Here is a 17,418-nt window from a genome sequence, read left to right on the forward strand (position 1 = left end):
CATTACGAAGTGAGGAAAAAAAAGACTCTCTGGGTATCAAATGACATACTTAAGTCCCACTCCCTTCTACACCTTCCTTCCTCCCAGTCTCAGCACAAAACCGCACGAACGTAAATTTTTCCTCCACAAGATATTGCTCTGAATTACAGGTAAACGATACAGCCTCTTCATGAAACAGAGAAAAATCATCGAATATCAGCTCCACTAGGCAGAGATATCACACTTTGGTAAGTTGAGACGAGACGTACATAGAAGACATTGAGAGGCAAACGTGAAGAACCACTAAAAAGAATCTCTCTCTCTCTCTCTCTCTCTCTCTCTCTCTCTCTCTCTCTCTCTCTCTCTCATATACCTCACCTCTGCCAAACTCCACAGTCATCAGAGAGAAAAGAATGTCACTCGTATTTCAAGTTGTCAAATGGATCATCACAAAACCTTAAGAGGGCGTATCTTGTTGTTATATATGGAGAAGACGTCATAAAAGTTATCGTGAATGTTAGGGAAAAACGCCCCTTACTGTGGTCTCCCTCCTTCCCTCTCTCTTTCCCTCCGCCCACTATCAACACCTAAACCTAATATATCATAGTCTGTCCACGCGCAAGTAAACAATACGACACCGTTAATACCATCAGCACACTCCCCAGCTACCGTGCTCACTTCTCTATCTCGTATCATTGTTCCCCGCACTTAAAAAACTCTTTCTCCGCCAGAATGATTTAGCAACAAACAAACTCCAGGAAGGTTGGACAAGGGAAGACTGTTCTTAGACAGGCTCTCCCCCTTCGTCCCCTCCCCTCCTACACCTCCCGTCCACAGTACCCTAACACGTTGGTCCACCTCCCCCAGGCTCTCTCTGTACTGGGACTGTGCTTCTTTCTCTCCTTCAACATATTCTACTCTCTGAAAGCTGTGTTGTGGTGTTGATGGCGAGGGTCGTGGCTGAAGGGGATTTTTACTCTTAACATGAAGTGTCCCTTTCATTTTTTTTCTGAATCGTTCCCTGAATCACGTCTTTTCATTCATAGTTATATAAAGGAAATGATCACTCGTGCAGGTCAAGAACCCTTCATGTTCACATTTCAGTCGTCTCTTAGGCACTTAAAATATATAAGTAAAATGGCAGCGTTGGGCAATACTTTCATCCTATCCATTAAAATAACATTAAAGACGTCATGTGAACGTTTCTACACAACATCAAAACAATTGACCCTCGCCCAAGACCCCTAACAAAAACACTTGGTGATCCCTATACGAAGTTCTATTATGTCGTCTCATACCAAAGCAACACAGAATAGAATAAAATCCCGAATTATCACCATAGAAAAAGTCAACATTGAATTAACTTTGGGTGGTAAAGTGTGTCAGTGCAGCATCGGGAAGCCATTGTTGGTGGTGTGATTGGTCAGCTGATAGGTGGGGCGTAGGGCGGTGTGTCTGTGTTTACGGTAATTGGCTGTGGCACCACCCCATCCCAGCCCTCCCTCGCTTACACCGCCCCATCCCAGCCCTTCCTCACAACCTCATCTCAGCCCTTCCTCCCTCACAGCACCTCATCTCAGCCCTTCCTCCCTCACACTACCTCATCTCAGCCCTTCCTCCCTCACACCACCCCATCCCAACCCTTCGTCCCTCCCACCACCCAATCCTAGCCCTCCCTCTCTCCCTCACACACCTCACCATGCTCTACTTCACAAGTCACGGAGACAAACAGAGATGAGGCTGTGTGAGGGTTTACCCCAGGAAATATTGTGTTTATGTACGTCAACTGATGTAATGACGAAAAAATATCCAACAGAGGGCAGTTGAGTAAAGGGAGGGTTTACCAGGAAGGTTGTGTAAGTAAGGGGCAAGAGTTTCAGGTTTGCTTTACACTTCCACGTAGCTAATGGTGTGTCATGTGACAGATGCCCTTGTGAGGTTGTGAGGAGGAAGAGGTTGATGTTCCCAGGGTGTGGTGGGGTTGTGGGCGGCGAGGTGACTGCTGGAGGCTGGAGTAGTGGTTCCAGCGCCACAGGGATAGATTACACCACATGAATGATTTCATAATTTTGGTATCCACTTCTAAACCATAATTTATTGAGAATAATGTAAAATATACAACAGATAAAACCTCTTATAGTCTCCACCTAAACCAAGATCCACGAGGCTAAACAGCATGAAATGAGACGCACGAAGTCACTGACAGTGTGACAAGCCAGTGTTTACGTGTCGACCAAACAGACTGGAGGGGAGGAGGGTCGAGGGCCCGCACTGTCTGCCCCCCCGTCTGGACTCTCTCCTACCGAGGGCCTCCATTTGGACGTATCTTGGGCCGTGATCATGTCACCGAGGACAGAGAGAGATATATATGGTTCCTCCTACAAAGAATTTCTGCCCACAAGTAGGGTTACGGCGCGCTGACCAGACCTTCCGAGACGGCATTATGAAGGTGCAGCTCCCCCGGAGAAAGGGCGTATCTAGACTAGGTTGAATCAACACCACCACAGTATTGTTTGTGTGTGAGTTTTGTGTGTGGTGGCGCAAGAGGGAGGAGTTACCACTTCTCTTTAACATGTCTGAAGGAGCTCTCGGCTACCACTCACTACTTCGTTTACCTTTAACCGACTATAAAATATCAGTTGAAGTATATATGAAGTAAGTATATGTTTGTCAGTGAAAACACACGACCGAGTAGTCATCTGTACTAAGTTCAATACAGCTTATGAACGTCTCTATTAACTCAACCTCTGCCCTGTACTATATGATAAAACAGTTCAGTATGTGGGACAACCTGCATCACTGTCCATTGTAGCTGATGTGTAGATGACGTGCTCGTACAACACGCAAGTCACTCACACTATAACAAGAAATAAAAAAAAAAAAAGCGAAGGCGAGAAAAAGTAATAGAGGCGAAGATTGGATAACGAAGGTAACAGAATATAATAGTGAGTGTAATGGTCAGCTACATTGTGAGAAGGACTGTGAAGTGTAAATACATTGACGAATATTTTTTGTAATGGATATGAGAGAGAGAGAGAGAGAGAGAGAGAGAGAGAGAGAGAGAGAGAGAGAGAGAGAGAGAGAGAGAGAGAGAGAGAGAGAGAGAGAGAGAGAGAGAGGAGCAACAACACAACAATAAACATTAAAGCAGACAGAACAGAATCAAAAGCTGAGACACAACCCACCTAAGGCCACCACTCTTACTACCGTACTGTGTGACTGCTGCTGCTGCTGCTGCCGGGAGCTACATCAGAACCTCTCACACGCCCTCACAACCTCCCCTCCCTCCGCCCTACACAACCTCCCCTGACGTCCCAACAAAGCGATGTCATCTCACAAGTCAGCATTTCAGGAAGGAGGGAAAGAAATTCTAGATTATTCTCACAAAATTCTTGGGTTAATTAAACTTCAAGGGCCTTCATTTGCATATCAGCTGTGTGGTCTTTTGGAGGGGAAGCCGTCTGGTCACCCAACACTGTTAAGAAGGCGTCTAGGGAGGGAGGGAGGGAGGGAGGGAGGGAGGAAGATGGATAGACCAGCACTGACAGAGGGAAGAAAAAATGTAGACGAGATTGGAGGGAAGACGGAAAAACAGGTTATATGCTAAGTAGGAGCAGGCAGGAGGGAGAGTGAGAGGGAAAAAGGAGGTAAGGAGAGAGAGAGGGAAGCATGAGGGGAAGGGAGGAGGGAGAGGGGAAAAAGGAGGGGGGAAGGAGGAGGAGGGAGGTGCTGAGGGGAAGGGAGGAGGGAGAGAGGGGAAAAAGGAGGGGGAAGGAGAGGGGCTGGGAGGGAAGAAGTATGTATATGTGCTGCAAAGGGAGGGAGGTTAGGAGGGAGGGAGTGAAGGAGTAAGGGACATGTACAGTGTGCACACATAAAACGTATACACTCGTACCAATATACACACATAAACCTTCAACCACAAAACTTACATACTTACATAATCATACAGTCATACAGATGAATTTTCACAAATATTTAGATACATTCACCAACAGACACAAACACCACAACCCCTAGACACACACACACACACACAAACGCCCACCCCCCAGCTACACGCACAAACACCCCTCCTACACACTCAAACAAACACCCTTCTGCCACACCTGCCCAAACACCCCTCCCAACACACTCCAAAACACTCCTGTCCCTCCCCACACATACCCCTACACACACACTCCCCCCACTTACACAAACACCCCCTCCCACACACACAGAGGACCCCGGGCTAGACAACGCCCCAGGAAGGCCGACCACCCCAGCCACCAGATCACAGCAGAGAAAAATCCCAATAATGAAGAGGCAGCGGCTGGGAGCTGTCTTTATCCCTCCGCCAGAACACCGGGTCGGGAGCCCTTCAATGGCTTACCTATTCAAAGCCCGATTTTAATCACGGGGGTCTTTTATGCCAGTTTTTATGATCATTATATATAAAAAGACCCTCTAAGCTATGGTCTTTTATGCCGACATTTTGGGTATTATAATTATAGAAAAAAATGATCTTTGCCATTAGCTGCGATTGGGAACTGCTCAAGGTACTGTGAATTGTGAGGTGGCTTTCCATACACGATATTCAGTTGGGTTTAGGCCTCCTCCTTCTCCTCCTGCCTTCCTCAGTCCCTCCTTCCTTCCGTCCTTCCTCCTTCCCTTCCTCTCTCTCTTCTTTCCCCAGTTCCTATTTTTCTCCCTTCCTCAGCACATGCCTTCCTTTCTCCTTCCCCTTTCCTTCCTCTCTCCCCCCCTCCCTTCCCTTCCTCAGTCCCTCCCTCCTACTAATAAAAAGGGCGAGAGAACATCTGGTCCCAGCGGTAGAGTTTCAGTGCAAATTTCAATGTCATTTTGTCTGCCATGTTTATGTCCAGTTGGTTCAGTGAGTCAGGATGGAGTAGGAGGATGAGGATGAGAAGGATACGATTTAAAGTACAATCCTCTGTGAATGCGATAAGAATTCATACCGAAGATTCTACGTTCATTTTCTCCTTTTAACTAGTGCTAAGTGAACGTATCTAGTTAAGGTAAAAACAATACTATAATCTTGATGGTATTGTGGACGTTATTTATTGTGTTTCAGGTTACTAGAGGCAGTGATATACGACCTTACGAGGGGCAGTGAGATACGACCTGTCATCTCTGGTTATGGAGGAATTTTAACGTTGGATTTCCTCGTCAACACCCTGGCTGTGAGAAGTGTACCCTGGCGGCGACTCTGGTGTTGATTCTTATGTTAATTATTACAATTTACGAATTAACCGAGATGAAAAGACGACTTACATATGAAGGGGAAAGGGGGGGGGAGGGAGATGAAGGGAGGGGAGGTGAAGCGGGGAGAGAGGAGGGGTGGTGTGGGAACGTGAAGTGAGGGGAGATGAGGGGAAAGGGGAAAGGAGAGAGTGAATGTTTTTTATATGTGAAATTTATACAAAAAAGGGAAATATATGATCTTATTTTGTTAACGTAATAAAACAGATTATTGCACCAGTTTGATCTTTTTTGTGATATTCAGTAATGGAACGGGAAAGTAATTATCTTGATCTCACTTTCTCAGACGAACAACAAAATGAAGGGGAACATTATTTATATATCAAACTGGTCAATCGTCGAGGAAACTTTCCGTCAATATGTGATGGACATTCACTCAGTTATATGAAGGGCGTTCCCGCTTTAGTCTAGGGCAAAGGCGCTTCCGGTAACACCATCACTAATATACAGAAAGCCTTTGTTAGGTTGGCAAGTCACTCACAACCACACAAATTCTCGAGGCTTTTATGATAAATTATAAAATTACTTCCATATACAAGAAAGAAGTATAAATAATATTCCATAACAGACTAGAACGCGTGGCCGAGGCCTATGCTAGGGAAACACACGAAATGCTGACTAGTTTTTTATGTTTCTATTGAGGTGGTTGAGGAGGATGACACTGGCCTTATGTGTCCCGGGGCTACTCAGGTCTCCATTCAGTGTCTCGAATCATCGTGGTAGACATGGCAATAACTGCCTTTATTCCATTTGCCGCTGGTTGCCGGTAGGTATTGAGCGGTAGGACAAAGCGTCCACAACCCTCGCCGGGCGGCCCCCACCGTCCACATGCCGCCACTAACAACACCAGCTGAACCCACGTATGACAACACCACATGATCTCAACAACTATAACCTTCATTACTCCTCTATCTCATTGTTTACCCATCAAATAAGCAACACATAAACAAGTCAATTTTTCACCACAATTACTCAGGACAGCTTTCACTTTCCACTCACGTTTTCAAAATCGATGGAAACTTACACGCACACACACTCACACACACACATATCCTGGGACATACTATTCCATTCACAAAAAAACAAAAGTTGTTAAAAGGACATACTACAATGACCGCTACACGTTGTCTGGTCACCACTAATCACAAACACTTATGCCGGTACACACCTCCAGGTTATTTCACTTGACTATGACGACACTCAGCACACCCACTCCCTTACTTCCCCTCACTAGAAGCTCCACTTGTAGTAATGTTGTGATTTTCGCGCACTTGTTCACCCAAGATCCTCCCCATGCGCATAGTGGGTGCGCACTGACTCCCCAATGGTGAGTCACCACTATCAAACGAAGCCTCTTTCTAATAACTTGAACCACAGTAGATATCACAATACTCATTATAAAATAACACGTATATTTACACTCACTTCAGAACTGTTTGAAGTCTTGGTTATCTTATCAATTATCTGAAAATAATGAAACTCTCCTCAGCTAGACAGCTTCTGCCAGGGCGGTTCCCATAGCAACGTGTAAATCAATGAGGCCCAGCTGAACGATGCCTCCGTTTTCTCTCTCAACCTCACCTTGTAGAAAAACCCGATACACTCCAGTAAGAAAGAAAACGCTATACTGGCGAAGGGTAACATCCGTAAATATCATCTTGTGCTACAATTATTATGTTTCTGAATTTAACATTTAATTCATAAATGATACAATGTCTCAAAATTTGCATAAGTTTGCAAATAAATAATAAAGGTTTCGACACATGGTTTGACGGAGAGAGATATTACCCGAGGATCGTTAACACACACACACACACACACACACACACACACACACCGAGAGAGACAGTCAGCAGACCCATTGCCCATCACACACAAATCGTCCCTACAAATACTCACCGGGCACCCCCTATCTCTCCGGTCTAGTTTATTGCACCGTATCCGAGCGAGTGACTTCCGCTATTGACAGTATATACCCGCCCCGCCCCGCCCTGCCCCGCCCGCCCCGCCCCATCCAGCCCCGCCCTGAACCTAGAACCCGTGATACCGCCGCCCAGCTAATGACTATGTGGGAATATTATGGTCATTACAGGAGGCGAGGGTCCAGAGCCGCACGAGAAGGAAGGGATGCAGGAAAAAGTGTTGTGGTATCAGATGAAATTTCAGGTTATCAGATAAAATTTCATGGCGCCGGACGGGTTTCAGGTGGTGGATGAAGGATGTCAGTTGGTGGGTGAAGGATGTCAGGTGGGGGTGGAGGATGTCAGGTAGGGGTGGAGGATGTCAGTTGAGGGTGGAGGATGTCAGTTGAGGGTGGAGGATGTCAGTTGAGGGTGGAGGATGTCATGAGGATGGAGGATGTCAGGCAAGGATGGAGGATGTCAGGTGAGGTGGAGGATGTCAGGCTAGGGGTGAAGGGTGTCGGGATAGGGGGTGGAAGATGTCAGGTGGGGGTGAAGGCCGTCAGGTGGGGGATAGAAGATGTCAGTCGGGGATAGAAGCTGTCAGGTGGGGGTAGAGGATGTCAGGCGGGGCTTCAGGGTGTCAGGCGGGGCTTCAGGGTGTCAGGCGGGGCTTCAGGGTGTCACGTGGGTGGGGTGTCACGTGGGGCTTCAGGGTGTCACGTGGGGCTTCAGGGTGTCAGGTGTGGGGCTTCAGGTGTCATGTGGGCTTCAGGGTGTCACGTGTGGGGCTTCAGGGTGTCACGTGGGGCCAGCGGGGCTTCAGGGGTGTCACTTCAGGGTGTCACGTGGGGCTTCAGGGTGTCAGGCGGGGCTTCAGGGTGTCACGTGGGGCTTCAGGGTGTCATGTGGGGCTTCAAGGTGTCAGATGAGGCTGATTAGGGTGGATTTGGTGAGTTCGGTTCATTTTATCCTTGAAATCCCAATATACTGAAGTTTCCAATCGTTCTTAAATGCTTCATTGGAATTCTAATAAATCACAAGACCGAAAGTATCCAATCTGCACGCTGTCATAACAACAACAAATACGGTCCCTTATTTCTTATTTAACTAAGCATAATTATTATCAAAAAGCTTTTTCACGGAAATAATCTACAGCAAAATCCTCTCAATAGTGAACTTTTCAATAAAATAATGGATACAGTAAATCTTCTCAATACTAGATTTCTCAATAACGGATATTCTCAATAACAGAATTCTCTTAATAAAGGACAGGACTTGCAAGAATTAGTCTGGTATTGGGAGGGTTTACTGTATCCATCATTTTATGGTCAAGTCTGCTACTGAAAGGGTTTACTGGATTGGTAAAGTCCGCTATTGAGAGGGTTTACTGAATTGGTGAAGTCCGCTATTGAGAGGGTTTACTGAATTGGTGAAGTCCGCTATTGAGAGGGTTTACTGAATTGGTGAAGTCCGCTATTGAGAGGGTTTACTGTACGTGTAAATAAAAGCCACAAACCAAACTCAGACTAAGACACTCATATGACGCAGTCCGTAAACACACAGTCATCTCAAAGGTCATTTTATTGTCTCAGGTCTCCAACACAATCACTCCAGCACCAATAATTCTTTTCTCTGGTCTTTGTGGGAATCATTTTATAACAATAGCTTTCGCCAACACTGTCATTCTTCCTCTGGTTCCTGCGCCACAACTCAACAATTACTTACAACACAAGAGAATGTGTATTTGACCCATAGTTCCATTTTTAGTTTAACACTGATAATAATTCTTTCTCCTAACACCACTTATTCCGATCATCTCCATTCCTAAGATAACCTAACCTTACCTATTCCCATCATCACAATAACTAACCTAAGCTAATCTAATTTAACCTAACCAGACCTAGCCTAGCCTAATTTGACCTAACAACCTAATGTAACTCAACTCAACTTAACCGAATTAACCCAATCCAAACAATTTAAATTGTTTGGCGGCTCTAGAATGTCTATACAGGAGGGGCTTAGGGGTGGCATCTAACTGGAAGGGGGGCTGGGGGGGAGGGGGGGGGGCTGGGGGGCTTGAAGCAGTGTTTGCAGAGCCAGCACACCGTTTTTATTTAGAGCAGTTGTCCCCACCTCTTGTAGGCTCTGGCCCACGTTTATCATTTAGTGCAGGGCGCCATAAAATGTAGTATTTTTACCCATACCAAGAACATAATATATTCTACTGTCAAAGGAAAGGCTCAGGGTAAGTGGGAGGTTATAGCTGTGTGACTCTCTGTTGTTGTGGTTGGTTGCGGAAGCATCAATAATATTTTCAACATTCAGACTCTTGGCTCTTCGAATTTATGGAAGTAACTACAATATCACTTGTTCTGCCTTCACCACTGCTGTTCCTCAAGTACGCTTTTGTTTGTCGCAAGTAGGAAAAACTGCCTTCACATGCTGCAGAGATAACTGGCAAAGTCACATTGATACACACCAGCTTATACAGATCCATGAAAGCATCACGGTATGGCTTGAGGCTTGAACAAGGTAGCAAATGCAAGTGGAAATACTAAGAACCTGTTGTTTTTTTTTCTCTCAAGAAGACGTCGCACTTGATGGAGCTCATCACTTAAATTTGCCTCATTGATACCATAGTGTAATGCCATCTCCAGAATACAAGATTACTCTATAGGTGAAACATCTTGAGGATTCAGTGCTGCATCTGTGCTGAAAATCGCCTGGCGTGATCAGCTGACTGGGCTTGATCAACAGAAAACGAAACCAAACGAAACTAAAGATGTGATTAAAGAAAATGTATACTTTGTTCGCATTGATGGAAGACTTAACTGGGCTTTATAGAAGCGGAATTATCTTAGGATTTTTGATAAACGGCCAGTTACTCCAACGACAGATTACTCGAGCGTTTACTTAGTTAGTTCCTTCTACAAATTAAAGTATGACACCATCAGACTGGGGATATCAAACACCTATTTCAGCTCCCCATGCCACACCTTGGCGCCGCCACCTAACCCAACCTAGCCTATCTTGACCTAACCATCAGTAGTAAGCAGAGTCCTGACGATGAATCTACAGTGAGTATTGTTTCTTGTGTAGTGATGGTAGCGTAACTATAACTCAGGATTGAAAGACGAGACAGACACTGGGGGGGGGGGGGCCTCAACACTGTCCCGTAACCCGGATTTAACAACAAATTCAACACGATTAAGAAAGGTAAAAAAATAGTAATAAAAGATAAAGAAAAATAACTAAATCACAATATGCATAAAAATATTAATAAATTATTCAAAAAATCTTTCTTATCATCTCTCTTATTAAAAACTGGGGATAGGCAAATTACTCAAACATCAAGTATCATTTCAACTTCCTGAGTATCGAGAAACTATACAGTCCATACAATTCCAAGGGTAAACAATATCATTTCCTTCCTATATACGTGAGATAAGACCCTGAGAGTACATGTTACAGGCGTTAATGTATACCCATAACAAGGGCTGGGGTTCGTGGTTAAGATAAAGGAACTTATTGTATATATCTTGATCATGTTTGGAAGGCGACTAGGAGTGTGTGTGTGTGTGTGTGTGTGTGTGTGTGTGTGTGTGTGTGTGTGTGTGTGTGTGTGTGTGTGTGTGCTTCTTTTCTAAGCACACACACACACAACAGGTAAGAAGCCATAGAAACAGGTAATAATCCAGCACACCTGCCATACCCACACAACAGGTAGAGAAGCCATAGACATACAGACAGGTAGGTATAGTATCCAGCGCCTCATCTCGCCTCGCCTCAGACCACAACAAGGGTGGGAACGAGACCTGAACCCCTTATCAATAACATATCGCCAACAAGCACACGCCTCACCTGACCTCCTGACCAGCCTGGCTCTTCTGATGCCTCGCTATCGCTCACATCTTGTACGCCAGAGCTCAGAAACGTGAATGTAAATCTTGCTTACGCTGAGAGACAATAACAAATAAATATCGACGAAGACCCGGGAGGTAGGGGATGGTGTTGGTGACTGTTGGGGGGGAGGGGGTGACTGTAGGGGTGGGGCAGGGGCAGAGTGGGGGGGATGGATGGTAAGCAGAGTGGGGGTGGGGACGGTACAGGGAGTGGGGGGTGGACGCAGGCAGGAGTGGGGGTGGGTAGAGCAGGAGTGGGGGGGGGTGGTAAGCAGGAGGGGGGTGGTGGTAAGCAGGAGTGGGGGGGTGGGTGGTGTTGGTGAGTGGAGGGTGGACAGTTGGTGAGTGGGGATACTGTGTTGGTGGGAGTGGGGGGGTGATGGAAGTTGGGTGAGTGGGGGGGTGGGATGGTGTTGGTGAGTGGGGGGTGGATGGTACAGGAGTGGAGGGTGGGACGGTGTTGGTGAGTGGGGGTGGAATGGTGTCGGTGAGTGGGGGATGGGACGGTACAGGAGTGGGGGGGTGGGATGGTGTTGGTGATTGTTTAGGGGTGGGATGGTGTTGATGATTGTTTAGGGTGGAATGGTGTTGGTGATTGTGGGGGGTGGGTGGTTTTGGTGATTGTGGGGGAGTGGGGATGATGTTGACTGCTGAAGTGGGATGGTAATTGATATTGGTGACTGTGGACTGACGTTACTCACTGTAGGGGTAAGGATGCAGTTGACACTCTCCTGTATGTCAGATGGTCGTACAGTTATTTGTTTCAACTCAATAATAAAATAATAATGATAAAAAAAAACATTCACGCCGCAAGACCTTACAGATTCTTGGTATTATTCTCAACACGGAAGACTGCCAGTGTGTACCTGACCGGGTGTACAGTTACAGACTGGTACGTGACTGATGTGTACAGTTACAAGCGAGTAAGCGGCTGGGTTTATAGTTAGAACCCAGTAAGAGTAGGTGACTATATTCTTATAGATTCTTACACTAAATTTTCCTTCATAACAAAAAAAACACGATTCATTTAAGCTACGACAAAAAACCCGACAAAGACAGCAAACAAAATTAGGTAAAAAAATGCACTGAAACTGTCGAAACTACATAAGATAATCGTATTCCATTATTTACAACAACAAATACTAAACGTGTGAATGTCTGAGAATACGTACACCAGAGTGAGTGAGTGAGTGGAAGGACGTGGGCAGGTGCAGTGGGTGGGTAGTGTTAAGTAGCAGTGGGGTTGAGTGAGACAGGAGGGAGGGAGATAGGGAGGAGGAGATAGGGGAGGTGAGAGGAGGAGGGAGATGGGGTGAGGGGAGGAGATAGGGGAGGGGAGGGAGATAAGTAGGGAGGGAGGGAGGAGGGAGGGAGGAGGAGGGAGGGAGGGAGGGAGGGGAGGGAGGGAGGAGGGAGGGAGGGAGGAGGAGGAGAAGGGAAGGAAGGAGGAGATGGGGAGTGAGGGAGGGAGGAGATAGGGAGATGGGGAGGGAGGGAGGGAGATAGGGAGGAGGGAGGGAGGGAGAAGGGAGAGACAGGGGAGGAGGGGGGAGATATGGAGTGAGGGAGGGAGGGAGATAAGTAGGGAGGGAGGGAGGGGTTGAACAGTTTACGACGTTTGGGTTTAACGGGGAAGGGGAGGGAGAAGGTAATAAGGGGGAAGGAGTGGGGGATAGCAAGGGGGAAGAGGAGAGGGAAGAGAGGGGAGAGGGAAGGAAGGGGAAATGAGAGGGGGTAGGTAAGTAGGAGGGAGGGGAAGACAGTCTCACAGGTACTGGCTCAAGATAACTACACGAGACAAACTTACCGAACAAAAACTAAAATTAACAACTTAACCTGAAATTTAACGTAACTTAACCTTGATCATATATCGTGTTTAGACTTTAAAAAACAAAACAAAACGTGAGCTGGTTCGTCTTGGGTCCAGTTAATACTCTTGTAAAAATCGAAGCGTATGATCATTTTCTCCTCATTAACAAATTACCAGAACAACTATACAACCTTGATAAAACGACGATAGAGAATTAAAAAGGTCCCACTGAGGATAGATAAGTACGCCTCAGTCTCCTGGATAATGATTTAGTATATCAACAGAGAGTAATTAGTGGTGAGTTAAGTGACACAACAACCTCGTTCATGACTGCCATCACTACCAGTTAGAAAGGTTGTCGCTGCCACGGTTGACAAAGCATGGAACGTTGTGGGGTCAAGCCTCTTCCTCCTCTTCCCTCCCCTGAGCTATGTAGCCCTGCAACATTCTCCTACACATTCAACATTCTGTGTATGGCCGGATATCGTGGCTACTTTCCCGCGCCATGTTGAAAAAAAAACCAATAACATGATTCTTCAGGTCTAATAAACAAGCCATATTTTCTATACTTTAACATTACAATCATGAACTTTAAAGCATCGGTCAGGATTCTCAAAGGCTTGTTCGATCTTTTTTTTTTCTCCGATGCAAATAAACCAACACATTCAGTTACGTTCGAGTTTGTGTTAAATTGTGTCATTTCTGTGTTGTGGTAAGAATGAGCCAACAAGACGAGTTCCCACACAGATGAAAAAAAAATGGCACTTGACTCGAAGAATTTAGTGAGTCGAGTTACCGAGTAGTTAGAAAGTAGAGAAATTTAACGTAGTACAAAGATTATAGTTTGATGCGTTTTCATTTCACTAGTAAGCTAGAATTGTTTTATAGGTCAGATGAACCCTAACCTAACCTAACCTATAAACGAGAATAAAGCCGATTCAAAATGAAGTAGATTATATAATAAGCGAATAATGAATAAAATAAGGAAATAAGCGAGCCAGGAAGAGAAGGGAGAGACGAGTTTGTTGTGTATTGAGGTGACGAGGCATGTAGTGGGTGATTAGGTGAGGGACACACACACACACACACACACACACACACACACACACACACACACACACACACGAAGAGAAAAGAGAGCCACACCTTTAGTCGTGGCTCACATAGGAGTGTCACACCATCCCGTCAACCCCACCCTGATCACTATCATCCAGACAGCCTCTCTATGTTGACTGTCACTTTCTATCATGTTCTTAATTTGTCTGTCACTCTGTCTTGTTTCTATCACTTTGTATTATTTTATGTCACTTTTTAACTATCGAATCTCACACTGCAGAAACGACGAGCTTATGTATGTATGTATGTATGTATGTATGTATGTATGTATGTATGTATGTATGTATGTATGTATGTATGTAGGTAGGTATAGTCTACTGGCCACACACATACATACACACACGGTAAGCTGAACTGACCACAAGAAATCAGCCATATGAGTGACCTGAGCTGCTTTGACCTGGCTGTCATTCCTCTTCCCTCACCGCTTCCTTGACCAGATATCCCTCCCCCGAGAGACATTATTAGGGACCTGCCACGCTTTGCCATAAACAGATGAATTGTATCGGGAATTATCCTCCCACACACTTATCCTCCTGTCACGATATGTAACTTGACGACAAAACCCATGGCCCTTCAAGCACTTGCGCCCTTAATGTATGAGTCACGAAGGCAAGCCTGAACTCCGCATGCTTCCCTGTTGGGCGCTGTAAACGCTTCTGAGTTTCGCCTTGCACAGGATGCCCAATAAACTAGCTTCCTCGTCGGACAAATCTGAATCTGACACTTTTCAGACAATATGACCCCTTTATGAACCCTCAAACTATCATGACCCCCAGCTTGACCTCGTTGTTTCTTCATTGTACTGTTTATTTGGGTGTAAGAACTGAATGCATGTTGTCCTGAATTGATCGACATCAGGACAAAAAATATTTATATTACGTTATACGAATTAAATAAACACTCGAAATGGGTGATTACCTTAAGTGGCAATGTCGGAGTTTATATTACGTACAGAGTATAAAGTTAGGATATACTTCAATATACAGTAAATTGATTCTCAAGGTTTGTTGATGTGGATGGAGGTCAGGAATTAATGGTGGAGCTTAGTTGGTGAGCCCCTCCATGATCGCTGTTTTTACTGAAGGTGGTGAGTGTTGTGTTGTGTTTCTCTGGTCAGGTTTGTTAATGAACTGACGAGGGCAATTGGCAGGTAATTTGACATTCAACGGTAGCTGATAGTGATAGGGTCCGCGCGCAGACAAAGGAATGTAGACTCGCGGAAGACTATTATTTAAATCAGGAATAATTATTTACAATTCAGGTAAATATGAAATATTTCTTTAACTAAATTAAATTCAACAGATATATAACTCCCTAACTAAATTTCTTACATTATTTCTATCGTTCTGCTATTCAATATACTATCTTAGCAGTTACGATACATGAGTTACCGCTACGACCTAAGGTAAGATTATTTTCATTTTCTATGACGACTAGCTAAAGTGAGCACATACGATACTGTTTACTCTTCCTCAATTAATTTTATTTACTGTTGTTAAGCTGAAATATCTGTAACCTGTGCTTTTGTCTGCAATTAAATGTGTAATTGTTTCTGTATCTATACATGTTTCTGTAGTTGTACCTGTAATTAACCTTGTATTATATCTATCTGTAATAGTGCTTGTACCTTTACCTGTCTTTATACGTGTGCTGCCCCCCCCCCCTTTTTCAGAGTCAATACAGCGATAATGTGAGAGTATTGCGTCAGGTTGTTGTATCATCCACAAGACCCGAGTCGTGCGCTAACTGAGGTATCCTTCCGTAGTGTGTGTGTGTGTGTGGAGCAGTTCCTGGCCGGATATCTTCTGCTCCGTGACGCCACAACGGAACACAAGGTTACTGAGTCATTCTGGGGAGGTGTGTGTGTGTGTGGAGTGGGGTGGCGGGGAAGGGAGGAATGGGGTAGTGGGGGGGCAGGGGAAGGGTAGGGAAAGGTGTGTGTGTTGGGGGTGGGGGTAGTTAATTAGGGTACGCAGGGCAAGGTAGAACTAGGTTTGGTGGGTGGGAAGGGGGGTGGGGGGTGTAGGGTTTAAGGCAGGAAGTGGGCAGTGAGTGGATTGAGGGGTGGGGGTGCAGGGGTGTAAGGAGTGGGGCATCACGTGGGCAGGTAAGAAGTGGTGTGTTCATCGCTCACTTCCTTGTACAGAGTGTGAACAAGTTAACAAAGTGTATCTCAGCTTGTGTGTGTGTGTGTGTGTGTGTGTGTACGTATGTTTGTTCATGCGTTTCAGTGTCGGTCTGTGCACAAACACAGTAAGGTGATGCAGTGCCAAACGAAATATCAAGGAAATATTTTCGAGTGAGTCAGACACAGCCTGTACACACCGGGGGGGGTTACAGCACCTGGAAGTGACGTCATAAAGTTGGACCCGCCACGTCATCACTTCATTGGGTCACTTAGCCAATACCTGTTAGTGACGTAGAAGGAAGGTACAACCCCCACAGAGAGGTGTGGTGGGGGTACAGCCCCAACAGAGAGGTGTGGTGGGGGTACAGCCCCAACAGCGAGGTGTGGTGGAGGTACAGCCCCAACAGGGAGGTGTTCAGTGTAACCTTCAGGATGTTTGGAGTCATGGTGGCAGCAACAGCAGGAGAGAGAGAGAGAGAGAGAGAGAGGCTATAGGCGAGGGTTGTGTTGTTGATAAGCCGTCTAACTTTCGTCCAAATTTTCATCACAAATATTAACACATAATTGGTAAACATCTCCCAAACTAGAGCAGTTCGCAGGTAAATAAGACAAGATCATATTAAGTAATACAAAATTATCAGAAACACGTTTAAAACTTTTAGAGAAGGTGTTGATATAACGAAACACTTTTTGTTATGGTTAGGTCCAGAATACTGATGAGCGAGGAGAGGAGAGCGCCAGGCTGACGAGGAGGACCTGGTTCAGGATGTTATCTTACGAGAACTAGTTAGTGTTTGAGTTTACAGTGCCTATAGTTTTATATTAATAGTATTTTCTTCAGTGTGGAATAACATGTATACCAATATTATGAATAGATAATATGAATAAGTGAAAAAAAATTCAGCGGTGGTAAACACACAGGTGAGACACCCCACAAGAAATATGGCTGGTGTAGTGTTGTCTTGTTCTCGTCCACCACACGAGAACTATATCTTGACCTATACAGTATATCAAGGTTACAACGCTAGACGAGACCACAAACTATACTAGGATACGAGGGAGGTGACTTTGACAAAATGTCCAGGAAACTGACCTTTGTAATGTTCTATAATGTTATCTGTTGGTAACTGTATCTACTTTTTTCTCCTAGCGGCTTTTGTTTCTTTTTTTTAATTAGCAAATGTTTTTTCTTTTGTTACATGTAATCCCTGCTATTTTATTTTATTTGTATCTCATTTCAGATCAAGAAGACATTTCCTGACTTATTTGCTTGAATGTTTCAGGTTGTTTAAATGATTAAGATACCAAGAAGTC

General features: G+C 45.1%; 1 protein-coding gene across 4 annotated transcripts in view; it reads right to left on the bottom strand.

Moving 5' to 3' along the window:
• Positions 1-17,418, bottom strand: part of LOC121861540 (breast cancer anti-estrogen resistance protein 3 homolog) — a 107,913-nt gene that overhangs the window by 51,704 nt on the left and 38,791 nt on the right. Inside the window, exon 1 of one of the 4 annotated variants that reach the window (XM_042359391.1) lies at positions 6,667-6,737. The exons of 1 other annotated variant lie outside the window; for it this stretch is intronic. The gene's annotated coding sequence lies outside the window, so the exon portion shown is untranslated. Of the gene's footprint in view, positions 1-6,347; positions 6,519-6,666; positions 6,738-17,418 lie in introns of those variants that run through there. 2 more of the 4 variants (XM_042359389.1, XM_042359390.1) reach the window with 2 other exon arrangements.

Source organism: Homarus americanus, unplaced genomic scaffold, assembly GCF_018991925.1.
Source record: "Homarus americanus isolate GMGI-L3 unplaced genomic scaffold, GMGI_Hamer_2.0 scaffold24260, whole genome shotgun sequence".
Classification (NCBI taxonomy): Eukaryota; Metazoa; Arthropoda; class Malacostraca; order Decapoda; family Nephropidae; genus Homarus; species Homarus americanus.